This window comes from Dipodomys merriami, unplaced genomic scaffold (genome assembly GCF_024711535.1).
Source record: "Dipodomys merriami isolate MVZ:Mamm:240054 unplaced genomic scaffold, mDipMer1.0.p SCAF_177, whole genome shotgun sequence".
NCBI lineage: Eukaryota > Metazoa > Chordata > Mammalia > Rodentia > Heteromyidae > Dipodomys > Dipodomys merriami.
In genome coordinates, this window is record NW_027203126.1 from 2,049,397 (window position 1) to 2,071,453 (window position 22,057).

Consider the following 22,057-nt stretch of genomic DNA (forward strand, 5'->3'; position numbering starts at 1 on the left):
CACCTGAAAAGAAAAGAAAAAAAAAACAACTCCTGCTCATCCTGCAAAGCCCACATAGAGATAGAGATATGCACTCACACATGTCCACATAAGTGTGTTATGAATATAAATGCACAGATGCATTATGACATTTGTTCAGAGCCGAGGGTGTGCTAAATACTGTCTTGAGTGTTTCACAACACGAACAGATTCCACACAGCATCCCTTCCGGGAAAAGAGTTTTCCTGTTTTATTTTGCTCTTCAACAGACCGGGTAACTGAGTCTCAGAGACAGGAAAGGATTTGGAAATCACCCGAGTGATCAGTTCATGTCCAGAGCTGTTTGATTCTAAAACCCGAGCCCTCCACCGCTGGCCTGCAGTCAGACACCCGGGCCTGGTGAGCTTTGGCTTCCAGATCTTTGATGTGGGCAGCACACCACAGGTGGTGAAGGATCGAAGCCAACAGTGTATGTAAGAGCCAAGTGGACGAGTCAGGGTGGAGGGGCTGCTGCAGCTCAGTCGCATCCCTTCTCTGAGCAGAACAGTGCTGGGCCCATTTCATAGCACATATTACCAACTAATATTCACAGGACCTTCTGCTCTGTGCCAGGTCCTGTATGGAGCCCTTTATGTATGTTAATTCACCTAACCCTTCCAATAACCTTGCGGGGGAGTCTTATTTTATACTGGATCAATTTAGTTCATATTTTGTCCCTCAACCTTGAGCTGTGGAGGATCCTGACAACATCATGGCCTCCTCTTCCCGGGAAGATGTTCACGGCGAGAATACACCCACAGAGGGCAGAATGTCTCACTCAGCAGCTCTGGCTGCCCACGCCTGGACGTCATTATTTCCTTCCCATTGTCTGAAGAAGACCAAATCTGACCTCCCCTTTCCCAGCAAGTGTTGACCCTTCTGTTTTCTTTGTGGGCAGCATGGTGCAGCTTACCAAGCACGCTTACGAAGATGCAGATAAAGAGAACTGTATTCTGAGGATGGACCCAGGAGGAGGAGAGGAGACAAGACGGGGGGAAATGACCAGCAGCCAACAGAACGGAGGAAAGGTGATTCTCTAGCTGGTTTGCAGGACAGGCTTGGTAAATGGGGTCCATCCGGTCCTGTAGGATCTAAAGAAATAAAATAGGAGGAGTGAGTGTATTTACAGCAGAGCCTCCTTTGGTCCATTGTACGCAGTACAGGATTTCATTACATTTGCGTGCATGCCTATCATGCTCTTTGATTGCATTTTCTTCTCCCCTCTCTCCACTCTCTTGTTTCCCCCCCCCCCGTGGTCTTCCTTTGGTTTTCATATCCTTCCCATCCCTCTCCTCAAATCCACACGAGAGGAAACTCATGATATTTGTCTTGGTGAGCGTGGCTTCTATCAACAGAACATGGTGACCTCCATTTGCATCCGTTGTCCTGCAAGCATCATTTCCTTCTTTGTGACTGAGTCAAATTCCACGTCCTCTTACCCATGTGCCCACTGAGGGGCTCTTAGGCTCATTCCGTAGCGTGGCTGTTGGGAACAGTGCCGTGATCAGGGCTGTGTGGAGTCAGCGAACGCAGCCCCCGGGCAACCTTCATAATAACAGTGAGCAAAAAGCAAACACAGAGCGCCCCAGACATGCTCAATAAAAGGCAAACTCTTATTTCTTGGGAAAGGGGAGTAAGAAGGCCTTTAGAGTTGAGAAGATTTCTGTTCCAATCCTGGCTCTGTCATTCATTGGTTAGAAGACCTTGGTCCGGCCACTTCACTTTTCCATCATCAGGGCTATCACGTAGACTCAGGTACGATGACGCTTGCGTCCATCTTGTACTTGTGATTGGGCAGATAAAGCAAATGCTAAGTCACATGCCTGGAAGGGCTCAGAGGACTGGGGGTTCATCTGCACCCCATTCATGGCGGCTGTGGTAACAAGTGTATGAGCGGTGTAGCCCGCGGTGATGTGAAGTCTGTTTCTAGCACGCAGCTTCCCATGCACACACGGGGCAATGGTAGCAGCAGTGTGGTCACACCCATTGCTCTCTCCCTCAGCTCCACAGCGCCCCCCCAAAGGAGAGCTCTTCGCCCCCATCCTTCCTGAAGCCATGTCTGGATGTAGTGCGCACGTCCCCAAACTTTCTTGGTTTGTTACACGCTTGGCTTCTTAGTAAGATTTTGTGGGATCTCTAAGTCAAAGAAATAGTTTAAGAATCTCATTTTTAATTATTCCTTAGTGCACTGAAGTTCGATAGATTGCTCCGCGTTACCCTCAAAATAGAAAGGATCCCCAGCTTTATCCATGAATCTGCCACGGTACCCCAAGGTGCCCCGAGGTACAGTCTGGGAACCACAGAGCTGGAGCAGTGGGCTATATCTTTCAGCCACGCAGGCTGGAAATGCAAGAAATGAATCCCCAAAGGAAGGGTTGTAAAGCAATGACTGGGGGGGGGCATCTGTGCACCCCCTGCCCTCTCCTAATTTCTGGGCGTGCTCTACAGCCATCCCCTACAGCACCAACTTCCACACAGGCCCCCAGCCACAGCCACTGCCTGCTCACCCCCAGACCGGCTGATTTCTTCTTCCTATGCCACCTCCCTCGTTTCCTTTCTCTATGACCTCTCACAGAATATTTATATCTAAGCCTTCATCTTTGCTTCTGGGAAATCCAGCCTCGGTCAGTGTTTATTGGAGCAACTGGGGAGGCCAGACGGGAGGCCAGCCTTGAACTTGAGCTGCGTCTTGCCATGTGGTCATCTGATGTATCACCTCTCGTGTATTATTACGTGGGCTTCCTGGGCCACCTGGTCCCCAGGGCTCCTTCTTTCTGCTCGTGGGGATCTTTTGAAGTATCTCTTAATAGTCCCCCACATCCTTTCAACACTGAGAGGCCAACGTGTTTTCAGATATGCACATGCACCCCTCCCCCCAACAGTGAAGTATTTGACAACCCGAGATATGGAGTGATGGTTTAATTCTTAATTCCTAGCTGATTTGTACAAAATATAAATGGTAGGACTCGGAGCGACAAGCGTCCTCTCTTCCTAATTTACCCCGAAGAAAGACATCCAAGGGGATTAAAAATAGACGTAACAAGTAGAAGAAAAATTTTGGAAAGTGTCAGACACCAGATGGGGTAGCTGAAGTGAAATCTCAAAATCTGGTAAACACTTGAATTTCAGTCAGTAATACATATGTTTGGCATTAAAAACCTATTGGAAAAAGTCATCATTTTCTAGAATATCTTTAATATGCTTTTCTGTGTTGCATCTAGCACCCAGAGAACTCCTCCTGGGTATTTTTACTGAAATGTCAGTACTGGAATTACAAATTATGGGGCCCAGGGCAAGAATAAAGCTTGGGGTTCCCCCTGACACCTGGTAGCTGGCAATTTATTGATGGATTGCTTCCAGAACGAAATACCACTGGATAAAGTGCATGGGTACCACCTCCACAGTACTCAATCAGATGAAAAAAGGAGGATTGTCGTATGCTACCTGTGCCCCTGGGGACAGAAATAGAACATTAACCTACCTCTCCACCTCCTTCATTATTGTTATTAGTAGTAGTAGTAGTAGTAGTAGTAGTAGTAGTAGGGTTTGAATTCAGGACTTTGTGTGAGGTTCTGTACCACTTGAGCTATGCTCTGATTTCCCAAAAGGGTCTCACACTTTTTGGAGCCACTTTTTGGAAGTCTGGAGCCAGACTTGGACTGCGATCCTCCTATTTCCACCTCCCGTGCATCTGGGATTTACAGGTGTGAGGTATGGCACCTGACTTCTCTCTTACTTTGTGAAGTTTGGCACAGAAGCAGAGGAAGTCATGGGATCCCGGGAAGGGCAGAGACCCAGGTGGGGGGGGGGTCCCAGCTTTCCTCACCTGTCCTCAGACACACCGTCCTGGAATTCTAGAAGTGTAAAGCCCATTTTGCAGATGCAGAACTAGAAGCAAAGTCTAGGGTTTGGTGATTGGTTTGTAGTTGAGATTGAGAACTCAGATTACTTTTTTCTTGTTCCAAATCCAGCGGTTGATTTCTCCCCGTCACTGTGTCTCCATCTTCTTTCGCCAAATGGGGCGTGTCGTGTGTATTACTGTTCAGAGTGGCAGACGGTCGGCGCTTCGGAGCTACTTTTAAAGTCCAACTTCTAAGTCACCTAGAGGAGTAAAACCTATTCTTTCACATCCAAATAAGATGTTCAGAACCCTTGTCCCAGATAGGAGACCTCTGATTCCAAGTACTGCCGTGAATTTCCAGGTTGTATGCAATTTCCTCGTCAGTACACACTCTGGCCTGCTTCTTGCGGGGCTCAGTAGAAATACATCATTCTGGGAAAAAAAACAAACAAACCCTCCACGTTCTAGGTCTCAACCCTCACATCTGTGCCTGTGACCTCGATCTCGTCCCAGGTGGCTGTTCTCAGGAGAGTTTAGGGTCCCACGAGCCTCCTGAGTGGGAGCTCAGGATGCTTTTCCCATGCTGCTTTCCTCCCTGCCCTTTTGAAACTGTCACAGCTAAGAATCCGGTTCACTGCCATTGCTTTCCTGCCCCATTCTCTCTCTCTCTGTCTCTCTTTTTCTCCATCCTGTCCAGCCTTCCCCCCTGCAATTTCTTCTTAGAATCTACAATCCTTAATTCACAATCCACTCATACATTTGGATGGTAATTCCCCTCCCTTTTCCTTCTTTCGGATGCCATGTTTAGACAGACTGCAGAGTCTTGATTTCCCAGTTTCTTGACAATAGCTTCCTGGAAGGGACTCTCCCCGGCTCCTGGCTTCGAGTTTGATCCTGTGCTACCATGTGCCACGTGTTCAGGGACGGGCTCAGAGGCACACTGCTGTTCCCTGTCTAGCCATTGTCACTTCGGTAGACACTGTCTCCCTCCCCCCCACCTCCTCAGCTTCAGTGACACTTCTTTCTCAATAAATGATTCTCTTTCAAACAGATGTTGAGGAGTGTGACATTCGGAATATATAATGGTCGTCTTTTTACATAGACCTTCGTCAGACAGTAGCTGAAAGAAGAAAAGGAACTCGGCGATGTGGAAAAATCAATGTCAGGATTTTGCATTTCCTCTGCCCCTCCTGTCCCCCCCCTCCCCGCCCCCCCCTCCCCAATTCCTCTCTGTCAGTCTGTTTTTTTCCATGCCTATATTTTCTGTTGTGGTTTTTTTTTTTTGAATTCAAGTTTTGTTTGCAAGCTGGGATATTTTTTTTTCAAGTTTCATTTGCAGACTTCTTTTTTTCCCATTGGGGAAAAAACAATCATGGAATTAAAAACAAAACCTAACAACCACAAAAGCTGTCCTTCTTATATTGGCAAATATGTTTGCAGTGGGAAGTCTGTAAAGACACAAAGAGTTAAGAAGCAAGCGCATCAGAGAAGTCCTCAGTATGGTCTGTAAGTTGGTGGTGTGATCAGTGGTAGACGACTTGTAACCCGAGTGTCCCTGCTTAGGCTTCCGTGTGCTGGGGTGGACGGCGTGGAGGTTTTAAGAAGTTTTGCCAAGGGAAGGTTGGTTAGGTCATTGGGGAAGAGACTGAGGTAGTACTTACAGGGCTCTAGCTAGTTCAACTCCAGAGAGAGTTGTTACGAAAACAAATGAGCCCGAACCCTGACTCTTCTTCTGTTTTTCCGTCCTGCCATGTGATTTCTTCCTCGTGCCTAGCTTCTAGTCCACGCTTTCCGCCACGATAAGTTGGATCTAGCCTATGGACTGCATCCATCACCACAGTTGGTACTCTTTGGGCTTTCTGCTTCTAACAATGCAAGCCACACAGACCTTTCTCCTTTATAAAGTACCTAGCCTCAAATGTTTTCTTCTAACAATGGGAAATGAGTGAATACAACTGACCCTAGTTGAGGCTATTTCTTCCAGGTATTTTACTTACAATTCTTTTTTTTTTTTTTTCCTGGAAGTGTAGTTTTGCTTCAGAATAAGAATTTTTGGCTCTAAAAGTTAAAACTTGTCTTTTTTTCTGTATTTCTTTTATATAAGCTTATATTAGTGATAAGAAAAGGGACTTCACTGTTTCTTTTCTACACACATAAGCAAGTTTTTTAAAAATAATTAAATAGTATAGGAAGTATATACATAACAATTAAAAATACCATTCTTCTTCCTGCCCAATGATAATTGCTTAACTTCTTGGTACCTATAATTCCATATTTTTCCAGGTATACCTCCTATCTAACCCTCCCTCTCTTTGTTTTATGTGTGTGTGTGTGTGTGTGTGTGTGTGTGTGTGTGTGTGTGTGTATGTATATATATATATAAACTTTTTTTGTTAGTTGTGGGGCATGAACTCTGGGCCTAGGTGCTGTCCCTCAGCTCTTCAGCTCAAGGCTAGCACTCTACCACTTGAGCCACAGTGCCACTTCCAGCTTTTTCTGCTTATGTGGTGCTGAGGAATGGAACCGAGGACTTCATGCATGCAAGGCAAGCACTCTACCACTGAGTCACCTTCCCAGCCCCCTCTTTGTTATTTTTAAACAAAAATTCCATATATTATTTTTTAACTTTCTGATATTTCCTCTCCAATGAGTCTTAATTTCTACCACTGGGTTTTCAATTTTTTATACTATGACACATAGTGAAAAATATAGGTTATGATTCAGCTTAGCATGTGTGCAGTACATATTTATAATCGAAGGAAATATTTCACAAACCAACATTCACCTCTATTATGTACGATGTACTCTATTATTTTCTATTTTATTCCATTTCATTTTTAGGAAATGATGTAAATTGATTTCAAGACCCACTTGCATTCTGAAAAACACCATTTCCCTATGCTGCAATTTTGATGACTTTCAGATAGTTTGAACTCTACAGCTTTTAAGTTGCATGGAATCACAGAGGAGGGCTGGTCTGGCCTCTTCATTTTATATGCAGAGGAGTGGAAATGTTATTATCTGGGTAGTTGGTAACAGACTCCCCTGGGTGGGGTGGGAATGTGCTTTGTTAAGGGAAATATCTTCATACGTACTTATTTGGAGGAAGGTGCTGGACAGGAAAGAACTGAACAGCTCTACCTCGGAATAAACAGGAATTTGGAACAGAAAGCCTTGGGACAAATGGCTGGGGAGGTGGAGGGGCCAGCCAGTAGACCTTGAGTGAGCAAGATGAACAGAAAGCTTTTAGAAACTAGAATCTAACATTGAATTTACATTATTTGCATTACTGTGTTGTAAATTCATCTACTTGCTCAAGTTTTCAGTAAGGCTTCATGTTAGGAAGATTCCAACTGGGCACTGGTGGCTCACATCAGGATCTCAATTTGAAATCAGCCCAGGCAGGACAGTGTGTGAGACTCTTATGTCCAATTAACCACCAAAATGTCAGAAGGGGAACTCTGGCTCAAGTGGTAGAGCACTAGCTTTGAACAAAACGGCTCGGGGACAGCATCTGAGTTCAAGCTCTGAATTCAAGGCCTAGTATTGGCACAAAAGAAAATTAATCAGATTTCTATTGATAAATTTACCTCAAACTGGATTGAAGCAAAATAAGCTAGGACATTTTGTTGGCTTATGAAACCAAGCCAAGCTTGTGTACAGGGCCTTGAATAATGCCAGTGAAACTCGCTGTCTCTTTGTATTTTCTCTCTAATTCCACCTTCCTCTTATATATTGACATCTAATAGCTCCGCCCCCCCCTCCAAAACAAAAAGAGTAGTTGGCTGGTTAGGATCATATGACCACCTTTGATCCAATCATTGTGGCCAAGCAGGATCTGATTGGCCAGAAAGGATCTTGTGTTAATCCTTAGAGCCAGAAATGGCTATAGGTTACATGGCATTCCACGGTTTTCCCCAGATTGAGCTCAAATAAGGAGAATACAATTCTCATACAAGTATCTCCTGTAAATGGTAAAGATTAAGAGGCTGAGTTCCTTATCAGTCTTCCTCCGTGCAGACCAGAACAAGACCATCCTTATGTAGAACGAAAAACAAGATGACAGCACCTTTTGGAATTCCAGAGATCCTGTGGAGGCCACCAGATTTTCTACAGGTTGTACAAAGGTTGTGTATTGATTTTTTTCCCTCTAGATCTTAAAGGAAAAGAGAATCTTTGTAGGTATCTTGACTATATAAATGAAGAAACTGAGGTTCAGAACTGTTCATGGACCTGCCCAAAGTCACATGGCTATATGTGTGTGTGTGTATGCATATGCATATATATATATGTATATATATATACACAGAGAGAGGGATATATATGTATATGTGTGTGTGTGTGTGTGTGTGTGTGTGTGTGTGTGTGTGTGTGTGTATATTGCTAGAGCCACGACTGAACACAGTTCCTTTCTTCAGTTTACCAATGTTTCTTCTCCACCATTCAAGCAGCCTTCCCTATCTTCAGATTCTCCCATGCACCCTGGAAATATCGCCGGTCTTGTTTGGTAGCAAGAGACTTTATGAGCTATTTTCTAGTCCTTGGAGATGCCTGAGGACTCTGCGTAGAGTCAGAAAGGGGGGAGGGGGATAAATTTCCATGGGGATTCATGTCATTTCCCCAAAGAAGCTTCTGGTAATTCTGGAAGCAGGAAGATCCCACTAGTAAACAAGAAGGAGCCGTGGAGAGATAACCAATGGCTGAGAGAGGGTTTGGTACTTATGACTCACTTCCTATTTGCTCAGATTTCTGTGCATGTTATTTTATAGAGCCTTTACATTAAAAATTAGTTTCGGGGAACACTGAGTAGCCAAGTGACGGGCAGGAAAGGGGCTGGTGACGAGGCGGGCATTGCCAGGGCCATCCATGAAGGGCCTCCAATCTGATTGAATGAAGGAATGAACAGATGGACGAAACTAATACTGCATTCATTTGCCTGGGTTGCTGTAACAAAGTACCATAAACCGGGTGGCTTAAACAACACCAGTTTTTTTGAGCTTGCAATTCTGGAAGCCAACATTTCAGGATCAAGAGCGACCACAGGGTTGGTTTCTCCTGAGGGTTGGAGGGGAGGATCTGCCCCGTGGCTCTGTCCTACTTTCTCTTGGCTTGCTGGTCGTCTTGGGTGTGCAAAGACTTTGGTGTTTAAGGATTTCCATGATTAATGATCTACCCCCAAACTCAAACTGCTGTCTTGGGGCTCATGTTTAGAAGTGTGGTGAATAAGTCCAGATCTCTCCTCATAAAACCCTGTCTTGATAGTTAAACTATTCGAGGCATGGGAATCTCATACTAGAATCTTCTGTGTTAGACACAATTTGAAGCAGTGCTTATTGGTAGCAATATAAGACTACATGTCTAAATAGCTGTAAGTATCAACGATTCCTTAACAACAACAACAAGAAGTAATGACTCCAACCTGAAGTTTGTGTAAAGACCACGAACAAGTAGAGAGACTACATCCTTCCATAAAGGATTTTCCCTTTGGAAGAGGAACCCTGGCATACTGGATCTTGGCCCATTCTACTTAGGATGATCTCATCTTATTCTAACTATTTACATCTGCCTCCACTCTATTCCCAAATAAAGCCACACTCAGAGGCTCTGGGGGTTCAGAGTTTAGTACGTGAACTTTTGGGGCAATACGATTCAATCCATTTTAAGAGCTAAGTGGGATCTGGATCAAAGCTGGGCTCAGCGGCATGAACTCTGTCTCTGAGCGCCTCTGTAGTGGCTTCACAAGGCGTCTGTGAGTTTCTCACGCTTCTCCTGTGGACAGGCAGGGCCTCCGTCCTCTCCCCTGAATCTAGGACCCGACCACAAAAGGCCATGACACCCCCCCACTCACTCCGAGAGACCATGTAAACTCCCAAGCCCGGCCCTTCGGTTAGCCTGCCCGCTGGACAGGTGAGTGAAAGAGCTGTTGGTCTAATCACCCTCCAACCCCAGCCTTGCTAGCTGCACCCATCTGAAACTCCATGTTGAAATCCCAAATACCAAGCTTGGCTCCTTGCCAGAGTCCTGAGCCACAGATTTGATAAATAAACTTGATTTTTTTTTTTAAAAAAAGCTATTTTATTAGACCAGTCAGAATCGGGGTTCTCTGAAAAAACGGAACAACAGGCATACATACATGTACAGATCGCAGAATAGAGATAGCTATAATTCACATACATGTATATAATTCTCATAGGAAATGTATTATTCAGTTAATCTATTTCTCTCCTCTTAATCCTTTCCTCTGGACAACTCTGTGTGTGTGTGCTTATATGTATGCACTGTATATACATATACGTAGATATGTATAGCTAGATAGCTAGGTAAGTAGGTAGATAGTAGGTAGATAGATAGATAGCCTGACAATGGATTGGTAGGTAGATAGGTAGGTATATAGGTAGATAGATGAGAGATAGACTGATGATGGATGGATGGATAGATAGGTAGATGGACAGGCAGCCAGCCTTTCACATCTGGGGTTGTGTACCCATGGATCCAACCAGTCAGGGATAGACAGTGTTAACCTCTGCCTGACCCGAATGACTGCACATGTACAGACCTTTTCCTTGCTGTTGCCCCCTGCACAGCCTAGTATGGCAACTACTTCCATCGCTTTCCTGCTGTACCGGGTCTTGTACGTCACAGAGATGGCTTGGGTACACAGGAAGTCCAGAAGGGGGTATTTAGATATGACGCCATTTTCCACCAGGGACTGGACCGTATGTGGATTTTGCTACCAGTAGGAGATCTCAGAACCAAGTCCTTGTGCATACTAAGGGATGATGGTATGTATATACGGAGAGATTTATTTCTTAAGGAACTGGCTCCTTGGTTAGGGAGGTTGGCACATCCGTACTTTGCAGGCAAGGCCAGCAGCCTGGGAACTAGGGACCCAAGGAGGAATTGACATTGTTGTTCAAGTCTGAAAGCCGACTGCAGGCCAAATTCTCTTTGTTAGGGAAGGCTTGTCATTTTTCTCTTCAGGCCTTCAACTAATTATATGAGACCCACCCACTGGACGGAGTGTAATTTGCTTCAAAGTGTACAGGTTTAATTATTATTTTGTTTCTCATTTACTGTTTTAGAGGTGACATACAGCAGGGGTTACCTTTATATATGCCAGGCAATAAGTACATTTCCTTTCGCATAGTGTCATCTGTTCCCTCATTCCCTCCCAGTCCCTCCCTCCCATCCCCACCCATAAGTTGCAAGGTTCACTTTCATCCAGTGCATTCCACTGCTATACTTTCCACCCTTTTCCTCTGATTCTGTGCCTCCTCCTCCCCCTCCCACAGATACACAGATACCCCCTCCCACACAAATACACCATGTGTAAGCTAAAGAATACAGTCACCAGAGAGAGAGAAAAAAGTCCTTTGTTTCCCTATCTTTGGAGTTCGTTTCAGTATGTATATTATTTTATATAGATATGAAGAGGCTCTTGGGTATTACACCTTAGTGATTCTTTCCTAAGACTATCTTCTTTTGTTCTCGCTGTATGTGAGTATCTAGAATTCTGTGTAATGTGTCACGTCCCATTGCGTTTTAGATCTCACCTCTGCCTATCAGGGAGAACATGCTCCATTTGTCTCTGGGCATGGCTTACCTCACTTAACATGATTTGTCCTGGTTCCATCCATTTCCCTGCAAATGACCAGATTTAATTATTCATCTCACCTATCAACGTGCTTCGCAGCCACGTTTAGCCTAGTGTTTGAGACAGGCCTGAGGTCAGCTCTTGACTGTGCAGCGTCTAGCTGTGGGGCCTTCAACAGTGTATCAAACTCTCTGAGCCTAGCTCCAGGAAATTAAGACTTACCATACTGGTCTTCTTACGGTGGTGAGGAGTAAATAAAGTGGGTATTGACGAACTCAGTCAGAGCCCACAATGGCTTCAATTTAATTTTATATTTAATGTTTATATCTCAGGTCTCAGCTTTTACCAGTCTGTAGTGCTGCTCCCGTGGGGTTATGTTCACATCACCACTCACTCTGTTTCTAGAAGTGTCTCTCCCTCCCTCTTTCCCTTTCTTCCTTTTTTCTTTTTCATGCGTCCCTTTTCATTTTTCTTTGTAAAGCCAGGCAGGTCTGCCTCGCCGGGGACCGGGGCATGTTTCACAGATTCATCTTACTTGTCACACCAGCCGGGCGCCGCTCCCTGGACCATTGCCTCCCGTGTTCCCGTGAGGTGTTGCTCTCTCTGCTTCAACAACTCTCCTTCTGCCTCCAACTGGGCCTGCACCTCCCGGCTGCTCAGGCCCCAGCCTCTCTTCCTGGCCCAGGAGGCCGCCATGGCAGGCTTCTATGCTCATGTAGATGTAAGAACAGCTGCAGGAAGGTACAAGGGAAGCAGCTGCGAAGTGATGCTTTACCTCCCCTGGACAAACTTGGGGCTCACTAGCCCAGCTGCCTCCACCCTCTCAGCCTCCATGGTGCTTACCCTGGAGCCCCCCACATGCCTCCCACTGCCCCTTCTAAAGCCAGTCTACGCTCATCCCTACCATCTGGCATGGCCTAATGGTGGCTGGCCATGGAGTTCCCTCTGCATTCAGGAAAAATCTGGCACCGTTATTGGGAAACTATGAGGCCTCATGGCATCCATATCCACCAGGGTTTATCAGAGAAGCAATACATATTTAATGATAATATCTATTGATTAGAAGGGCCTGGGGATGGAGCAGAGAGTCTAGACTCCGAAGCATTGATGGTAGGGCTCCGGTATGAATCTGACTCCATCCATCTGATAGACTAGCTTGACACTGTTTACCGACTCAGACTGGAGAAAGGGAAGTTCACTAGTGGGGGCTGACTGACACACAAGGGCCTTGGCTCTGTCTTATCACATAGCACAATGTGGGAAGGCAAGAGGCAAGAGAGAGCGGCCCTGGTGACCTAGGTACCAGGGCACCAGACCCACCCCTGGGAGTGCAGCCCTCCTGGCTGAATCCATTCACCTCTAAATACTGTTACAGTGGCAATTCCATTTCAGTATTTGGGCTTTGGACGGGACAGACATTCAAACCATAGACAATTCTGAAGATTTGGAAACTAGAGAGCTGATCGTATAAATCTGGGTCTGAATTTGCAGACACAGGAGTGATGTTCTGCTGAGAGGGGGCGGGGTATGGCAGAGAGCTTCCTTACGAAGCCTTTTTGTTCTACTCAGGCCTTCAATGGATTAGAAGAGACACACTATAGTGGCAGTACAATCTGGAGACATACCTAGGAATAATCTGGGCACCTCATGGTCCAGTCAAGTTGGCCCACTGGGTCATAAAATTAACCCCTACACCTTGGTTTTTTAATCTAGCTCCAGTTGTGAATCACTGACACAAGGCTTGTCCGTCCCCCCATCCCCCCCTTAAATAACACAAGTCCTATTTGCATCTCCTCCGACACCACCCAGCTCTGTTATTTTATTAATGACACGGGGCCATCTGGAATTCTTTTGCTTATTTTACTTATTACCTGTCTTCCCAAATAGAAGGTAAATCTGTGAGTACGAGAGACTGCCCTGCCTTGTTCTCTACTACGTCTTTTCATGCCTGGAACTAAGTAGGAGCTTTTGGGACAATGAACATGCATTACTACTTTTGAGACAGGCTCTCACAACACAGCCCAGGCTGCCCCTGAACTTGTGACGCTCCTACCCAGGGTTCCTCACAGGCCTGCTCTACCACACCCCGAGAAAGTGAGCCCTGCCAGGCTGCCCCAGGGCGACTGGGGGCTGCTCCGCCATGCTGACCCCAGGGGCATATTCAGACAGACACCCGTGGGTTGGATCTGCTCACCATCTTCTCTCCTCTCAGGGGTGAGGCGCCCCGGTTTTTCTTTGGAGAATTCACCCGCCGACACCCTCGGGTCCCATTCAGGGAGGGCAGGCTTCAAACGCTGCAGCAAAATCCACCCCGGGAGTCACCTGGGTCCAGCCAATCATCGGCGTCATCCTGCAGCCGCCCGCCCAGGTTGGGGCACGTGACCTGGGTCTAGCCAATCATCGGACGTGTCCAGTCGCCCGAGTTGGGCACGTGACTTGGGTCTAGCCAATCAGCGGACCTCATCCTCCAGTCGCCAGAGTGGATCGGTTCCTAGGTGGTGGCTGCGAAGGCCGGAAGCCCCAGGGACCATCTTTTCCATCAGGGAGAAGCCAACGAGAAAAACCGACAGGAAGCCGGGCGCTGGGGGCTCACGCCTGTCATCCCAGCTACTCAGGAGGCCGAGAGCTGAGGATCGCGGTTCAAAGACAGCCCGGGCAGGAGAGACTGTGAGACTCTCATCTCCAATGAACTACTAGAAAGCCAGAGGTGGCGCTGGGGCTCAAGTGGCAGAGTGCTTGCCTTGCATACCTGAGGCCCTGGGTTCGATTCCCCAGCACCACATAAGCAAAAAAGGAAAAAAAGCCGGAAGTGGCTCAAATGGTAGAGCCCTAGCTTTGAGCTGAAGACCTGAGGGACAGCGCCCAGGCCCAGAGTTCAAGTCCCACAACTGACAACAAAACAAAAAACCTATCTGAGTCAAGCGACGGATAAAACTCCAGATTGAGCCACATCTGAAGTCCCATTTAATGGTGGACTTTTCTGTTCTAATAGATTCTCTTTTTGGCTTAATGCCAGTTTGATGTAGGGTTAAGTGATTTGTAACCAAACATGTTGTAATCCATGTAATTATACTCCCCCCTCCCCCTCCTCCCCCTCTTCTCCCCCCTCCTCCTCCCACTCCTCCCCCTCCCCCTCCTCTCCCTCCTCCTCTTCCTCCTCTTCACTCTCTTTCTCTCTCCCTCCTATTTATATACCTCAGTAATTCCAGGAGACTGCCAGTAGGAAAACTTCCCCAGGAAAAGAGAATTTTTTTTTTTTTCAGATTTCCTCATTGTCTCAAAAGAGTCTGGTTTTAAAGCCCCGGTGGAGAGGTTTATAACGGCCAATTGACAGCCAAGGGCCGGGCTGGAGAATGTGTGCCAACAAATAACTCAGGCAGGCCAAACTCCTGGGGAGTTTCTAATGATGTGAAAAGACCTAAGATTTCTGTAAGACAGGGGTCAGCGAATTACAATTCTCCCAGGAGCGAAAGCCTTCTGAATGCTTATTTCCAATAATCTTGTTTAGGTTCTGGGGTAAATAAATCTGTCTTTTGTTTGGTGTTAACTCAGCTTGCAGCACTGATGGTAATTAAAGGGGTGGAGAAATGAATGAATTCCTTAATTGGCTGTGTTCTGGCTGATTTGGAAGAAGAAGAAAAGGCCTTGGTGGACAGGGGCAGGGTGGTCTGATCTGCTCTGGGACGCGATGATGGCATCATGGCAGCTGGTGACTGAGTGGCGAAGGGAATCTATCATTATATGATCCATGGGCACTGGCTGAGCCCTCGCTGGACTCTAATGGGCCTTCCTGAGGCACAAAGAACACCAGAGGAAATGGTTGGTTTCAGGGGTCACTCCATGTCAAGGGTTCCCTGGAGGAAGGATTGCTGGTTTGCTCCCTTCCCTGAGCCACAATTGAGGGGTTGAAAAAGAGGATAAAATAAAGCCAAAGTCATCCTTCTAGATGGTCATGTAAAATCCCCACCTCCCTCACAATACGGTGTTCCAGAAAGAGGTTCACGTATACACTGACAATAACAATGAGATGATAATAAAATAGTGGCACATGTTGAGCATTCTCTGTGGGGGCAGATACTACGTGCAATGCAATCCATACATGACCTCTTTTTGCACCGGCAAGAATTCTGTGTTGTAACGACAATATCTTACAGATGGAGAGATGGAGACTGGGAACAAGGTTCCACAACTTGCAGGAAGCCTGTGGGGCCAGGGGATGATAAAGTCAAGCTGCAGAGTGAGTGGCTCCCGGATCGACTTCGTTCCCCTCCCCCATGACAGCACATGGCTTGGCTTTGCCCTCTGTTGCTTGTTTACTCTTTAACCAACTAGTGTCTCTGAGTCTCCTGTGGATCCCTAAAATGGGGATAACCTTTATGTCCCAGAGTACCTGGAGACAAACAACAGAACCAGATTTTGGCTCATTTAGGCAAAGATGGATCCTGGTCCCAAGTCGTTAAGACATGGAAGACAAAAATGGAAATGTATGTATATTTTTTTCCTGATAGCGAACAGACTCTGTCTAAATGCAACAACCCTGGATGTGTCACAATACATTTTGCCCTTATAGAATGTGCAACACCAGCAGTAGGCCCTGATGTAACCTATAGGTCACAGTGACAATGCTATTGTGCTTGGCGGGCTCATTAGTGCTAAGAAATACTCCACTCAGACAGAGGGTTGATGATGAGAATAGACGCGGAGGGGCATATAGAAATCTCTGTACTTTCCATTCAATATTGCTGCAAGTCTTGGGAAAAAATACTTTATTTTTAAGATGTCCTGACAGGCGATAAAGAGCTTAAGGATCTCTTGTCTCTTCTTCCACAGAGAAAGTTCCAGCTCTCATCAAGAACTGCCCAGTGGGTGATTTTCCCCTAAACCAGAAGAACGTTTAGGTACTAAGCAGCCAAATTACCACTCTCCTCCCTCCCCTCCATCTCCTGCCATTTCTAACAGGACTCTGTGGTGATGAATGTTTTCAGTACCAGGCCTGGTGTGTAGTAAATGCCCAGCAAATGGTGATTATTATTATTATTATTCTGCTTATGAATAATAATAATAGCATTTAGGAAGAGGCAGCTAGCCTGTCTCTTCACTTGCTGTGTATTTTCTAGGCTGCTTTTCCTGTGGGATGATTGAGAGTTCCTTTATGAACAGAGACATAAACCACGCTAACATAGCCTCCAGACAGAAGCATGCTGGCGTGGTTCCAAATTGGTCACTAAAGCGTGTCCTAAACCGGGAAGAAATCAAAACAGATTGCCTCTCATTTCTCACTGTTCCAAGCAAGAAATTACCTTTTAAAAAGTGAAATGCCCTGACTCTCAAGCTGTTTACAAAACACAGATTTTTGTTTTGTTTTGTTGCTGTGGCATATCTCTGGCTCTTTGTGTCTTTCTGGAGTAGATTGTCTGTCCCTCCCTATAGGGTTCATGGGGTTGTCAGAGGGCAAAGGTGACATGATTCTCCTAGGACTAGAAACCCTTGGGCCTGGCCCTCTCCACCGGTGAGTAGGCTGTCTGTGGGGAAAGAAAGTACTCTGAAGTCAGATCGTTTTGGATTTGAATCCTGGCTTTGTGCTTATGCACTTGGGCAAGTTCACTTGATGCCTGTGGATTTTACATCTTACTTTCTGATCTTAAAAACCAAGCATCCATTCTTTACTTACCAAAGGTTTTGGTGGTTCCCAGTAGCGATCGCTTTTGCTCAGGGCCATTGTAGCTCCTATGACACCTTTGTATGTTCTAGAGGGCCCCTCTCCCCCCATCTCTCCCCCTCCCCCTCTCCCCTGCTGCTGCTTCTAGAAGATGTGTCTGGGGCCATGGTTCCTGGCTTGCTGAGCAAAGCACCGCAGGATTGTATCCTTTGCTTTGCCTCTCGGCTGGAAACCCTTGTGGAGCAGGCAGCCTGCTCCACGGTTCACAGGGGTCCTGTTTCCATCTGCCTATTAAGCTACTGAGAAAATAAACACCTTTCTTCTACAAATAAACAGAACGTTCCGCCAAGAGGATGGGGATGGTCTGGCCAATTCTGGTCAAACCATCGGACAGTAAATTGTGATTGGCCCAAGGAAGGAGCATGTGACCCCCAACTGTGTAATACGAGGTTCCCCCCTCCCCCTCGTGACAAGTAGATGGAAAGTGCCACTTCACGTGCAGTAGAAAAATGGCAGCCACGTTCCTCTTTATATGGAATAGGCTGGTTTGTGCAGAGGGAGAAGATGTGGCTGATAAGTAACTCTACAGAGGCCAGTAGACACGCCCGGAGAATGTTCCTGGGGCAGGATGTTGACATTGCCTTCCCTTTCTGTGAATCTAAGCTCTGACTCAGCCTTCCTCTTAGCAATCTAAAGCTCACGCATTCCCTTCTAGCTAAATCTCCTGTGGGTTGGTGGTTTGACACTTGAAACACAAAGTGTCCAGGGGGGGTGAGATGCCACGCTATATAAACGGTATGGAAAGGCCTCACCCAGAGAGAGACTCTGCACCGCAGCTGTTGCATTCTATTCTACCAAATTGGATTTATACCAGTTTGCTCCTTTGGAATGAAAGGAGAAAGTACTTTATTCGATTTGGGATGTCAGCTATGCCAACAGCTCTTGATTTTATGCCATGGCAGACGTTAGTCATCCATTAGCAGAAATCATGAATTCTTAAAGGCCCCGTGGTGGTGTAGGTGATGCTTTGTTGGTGTTGGTTTGTCAGGGGAATGGTCCGGGTCCCTCCTAACAGGGGCCGCGGACGCTACTTTTCATCATCTGGAAATGAAATGGGAGGTGAAACCACACGTTTCGATTTTAGGCAATTTGTGACAAAAACCCATTGCAATCCTTTTTTTTTTTTTTTTTTTTTTTTTAAAGCTTCTAACGTGTGGAAAAACTTGCCTGCAGAGGTGAGACAATATTGCTTTACATTAATGGCAGGAAATAAAGGGCACAGAATAGCAAGCACCCAAGCCTAACTGGCTAACGAGACTTGGCAGATGGTTTGGGGGACTGTGGGGAGGGCACCTGGGTCAGCAGGCATGTGAATCCCCAGCCAGGAGGAAAGATTGGCTGGGTTCCACGTTGTCTCCACAATACAGCTCCCTTTCTTAGATCTAAGGGGGGAAGAAGAGGGGATCTTTGTGAACCTTCCACTCAGAAGAAGAAGCCTTTTGGGTCGGATAAGAAAAGAAGAAAAGGCAAATGCCCAGATTTTCCTGGCCTTCTTGAAGAGGTTGGCCATCCATTTGCCCACAGTTGGAACTAAAGAGTCCAAAGGGATCTCGTTTGGCCCGAGAATGTCCTGCGACCTGCCTTCTAGGGAAAAATGATGTTGGAGGGAGTAGGGAAGATAAACGAGACCCCCACCCACCCAGGCCTTGTAGTCTAGGGGTGAGGAAGCATCCCAACTTTCTTTTGCCAATTCAGGGCCTGCTGGTTGGGTGTAGGAGAGTCCTGGCAGGAGTGTGACCTGCCTGGTGTGTGTCCACTGTGCTTGTTTCCTATGTATAAGGTGCTGTTCCCTGAGCTGCACAGAGCCCTGAGGCTTGGGGCACTCAGCCCTCCCCTGCCACAGCTCCCCTGGAGTTAGACTAACCTTTGCCCACCCACCAGCAAGGTAGACTCACAGCTGCCGGGCAACGGGAGGGATTCCAGTCTCAGCGCTTCTATCTCCAAGCTGTGTGGGACTTGAACATGGAACATCACCCCTTCAAGCCTCAAGCAACTCATCTGTTAAATGGGGACCTACTTACCTCCTGTGGGGGGGGGGAGTCATATGGGCAAGTCCACATGAGATTCCTTTAGGGAGCACAGAGTCCATTGCTAGGCCAATGTCACCGGTTGTGTACACAGTGACTAGTTTTGGAAAACCTATGACTTGAGTTCCCCGCCCACCCTACCCCCTTCCCATCCACCCAGCCAAGGGCTGAGGCTCTGTTTTTGCTTCTGATTGCTTTGAGGCACCTTGGCTGGTGCAACCATTGCTTTGGAACAAAGCAAAGCTCGCTCCTTCTCTTCACAGGCTTCTCTGGTTGCTATGTCAACAGGACCAGCAAGGCGGTGGATAAGGAAGGAGTTTTCCTTGGGGGGCGAAGGCCAGGCGTCCCTGGGGTTCCTCTGCATCCTGGCACTTTGCTGATTTGAAAGGCTTCCTCATTCTGGCTCTGTGCTCTGTTTACCCATAATTGCCCTTCATCTCAGCCTCTTTTCCTGCTCCTCTCTGCTTGCCTAATTCTCACCCACCTCTTGCCTGGCACAGGCCTAAAAGTCAGCAAACCATGGTTGAAGACTGAATAGACGACGGAAACAGCACAAGCCTGGCGGAATGTTCAGGAGCTGACTTCTCTAAGGGAGAAAAGCACTCACAGGATTGGATCCTCTCTAGCTACCATGAGGGTTAGAGTACACGCTGTGAGGTACCTAGCATAGCACCCAGTGAGTGCCTTTCTCTGGTCTGTTTCAGCCCAGTAACTACACCTGGAAAACTGCATTTCTAGTGTGAACAGTCCCCAAAGAAGAAAGCCGGCGTGGTCCCTGTAATTAATTCCTCCTTCCTCTCAACCCTCATACATCCTATGCTCAGTGAGAGTGCAATGAATTTTTACCAACTGGTCAACCTCTGGAAAGAGATCTGTGTGCACTGCTGGCCAAGCAAGCCTGGTCACTTATCCAGAGGACTTAACACTGCTACTAGGACTCAGCTGAGTGAGAAGATGTTAATTGTTCCCAGGCTCGTGGCATCCACCTAATTTCCTCTAATGAGCACACAGTAAGCTAGGAGGAGAGGCGTGAGATTGGATGGCAGGCAATTCAGGCCTCCTCGTGCCAGATGAACGGCAGCGTCTGCTCCACACTAGGGCACTTGCCCGTGTCTCCATGGATAGCTAATTCAATTACGCTGAAAACACAGGAGGAGAGTGTCGGGCAAATTGCTACCCTGCTGCCCGGCTACACCTAGCCCACCTCCTGGCGCTGATTCCTGCTGACTCGGCAGCACCTGGCTCCTCTGGTTTCAGGATAACCAGAGTCTGTGTTCCCCTCGGTTCTCCAGGCAATCTTCCCCTCTTAGACCTCTGAAGAGAGAAAAGGGTATTTGTTCACCTTTTCCTTGCCTTGTTTCTCTCCTCAAATTCCTCTTATTCATCATCGACCACAGATGATCTGATTAGGTTGAATCGAAAAATACATGATTGCACCTATAAATCTTGTTTGGGGTGCTGAGTCAGTGTCAGGCACTAGCCGGAGCACGAAGAAAGCATCACTGAACACAATGTGCACACCGCCTTGCCTGTAGGGGTTCACAGTTCTGACGAGGGACCATGATCAGACCCCTCTCGAGGCTTTCTTTGTATTCCAGAGTCTGAATAGTAGGCCATGGTGAAACCTGAAAAGGGAAGGAAAGAGGAGGTGGTGTGCGGAAGGAAGGGCTGCACTGTGGCGAGCGTGGGAGGTTTAAGGGAGTTTACTAAGTAGAGGAGAGGGAATGGGTGGTGGGGGTCATCAGAAGATAACACATGGGAACTCAGTCACGAGAAACCGAGAAGCCACATTTTGAGAGGTGGGATTGGGGGTCTTCCTTGGAGAGCCGGCAGCTACAGGTGGACTTCTGTCACAAAGACCTGTGCCCCTGGAAGATACTTAACACTGTGAGGAAACTGAGCCAGGATAGTAGTAAAAGCAAAGAAAGAGCAGGAAAACAATACCAGCAAACCAGATCAACTCCAATGGAGGGCTGAAGTGGGACTCCATGGTGACTGGAGGAGAGCCAGGAGGCAGGAGCCACAAGGCATGGAGTAATGGTGCCTGAGTTGGTCTGCGCCCAAATAGAGCCCGTGTCAGGGGGCAGGCTCACAAAGAACTCCAGGGTCTTGTGAGTTCAAAGCACAGGACTGACAGGTCCAGTAACCTATCATCCAAGTCCCTGCCCCTGCCTCAGACACGCCCATTGCCTGGAGTGTAACTTCCTTGCCTCTACCGTGAAGACAAGATGGCGCCAGTTAAACCCAATACCCCATCATCCACCACGTGGCCAAGATGGCACCGGTGAGATCCTTATTTCAAAGGAAGAAGATGTGCTGTTTTGCTACATTTTATGGAAGAAACGATCTCTACGTGCTGGGATTCTTCTTTTGCTTCTTACAAATCAGTTACTCAATACTCATCGAGTACCTACAGGCTCGCCCAGAGAAGGCGTTTGCCTTACCCGGCGTGTAGTTACAAGGAAGAGATGGCCAGAACGTGGGATATGTGCCTCCAGGAACAAGATGGAACTTCATCTGAGGAGACAGGTATGCTTCACTGCACAAATGAGATTCATGCTGAGCCCTGAAGGAGCAGAAATTCGCCAGGCAAAGAGAATGTGTGTGTGTGTGTGTGTGTGTGTGTGTGTGTGTGTGTGTGTGTGTGTGTGTGTGTGTGTGTGTGTGTGTGTGTGTGGCCAGGAGCTGGTAGTATAAGGAACATTTCAGCAACACGCAGTGGCTTTGAGAAAGGTTCGTGGCATAAAAGAAGGCGGCAGACCCAGCCACGGTGATCCCATCCAAGAAAATAACACTGAGAACTCCTTTGCCAGATTTTCCTTTAGTCTTTAAGTCTCCAGTACCCTTGGATCCTCGGA

At 47.1% G+C, this 22,057-nt stretch overlaps 1 long non-coding RNA gene across 1 annotated transcript; it reads right to left on the reverse strand.

Annotated features, from left to right (window-relative positions):
• Positions 1-983: 983 nt before the first annotated feature.
• LOC138829814 (uncharacterized) lies at positions 984-13,730 on the reverse strand. Its single transcript, XR_011372742.1, has 3 exons — positions 13,648-13,730; positions 11,989-12,184; positions 984-1,109 (listed from the first exon to the last, which is right to left on the reverse strand). It is a non-coding gene; the product is annotated as an uncharacterized lncRNA (long non-coding RNA).
• Between the last annotated feature and the right edge of the window lie 8,327 nt (positions 13,731-22,057).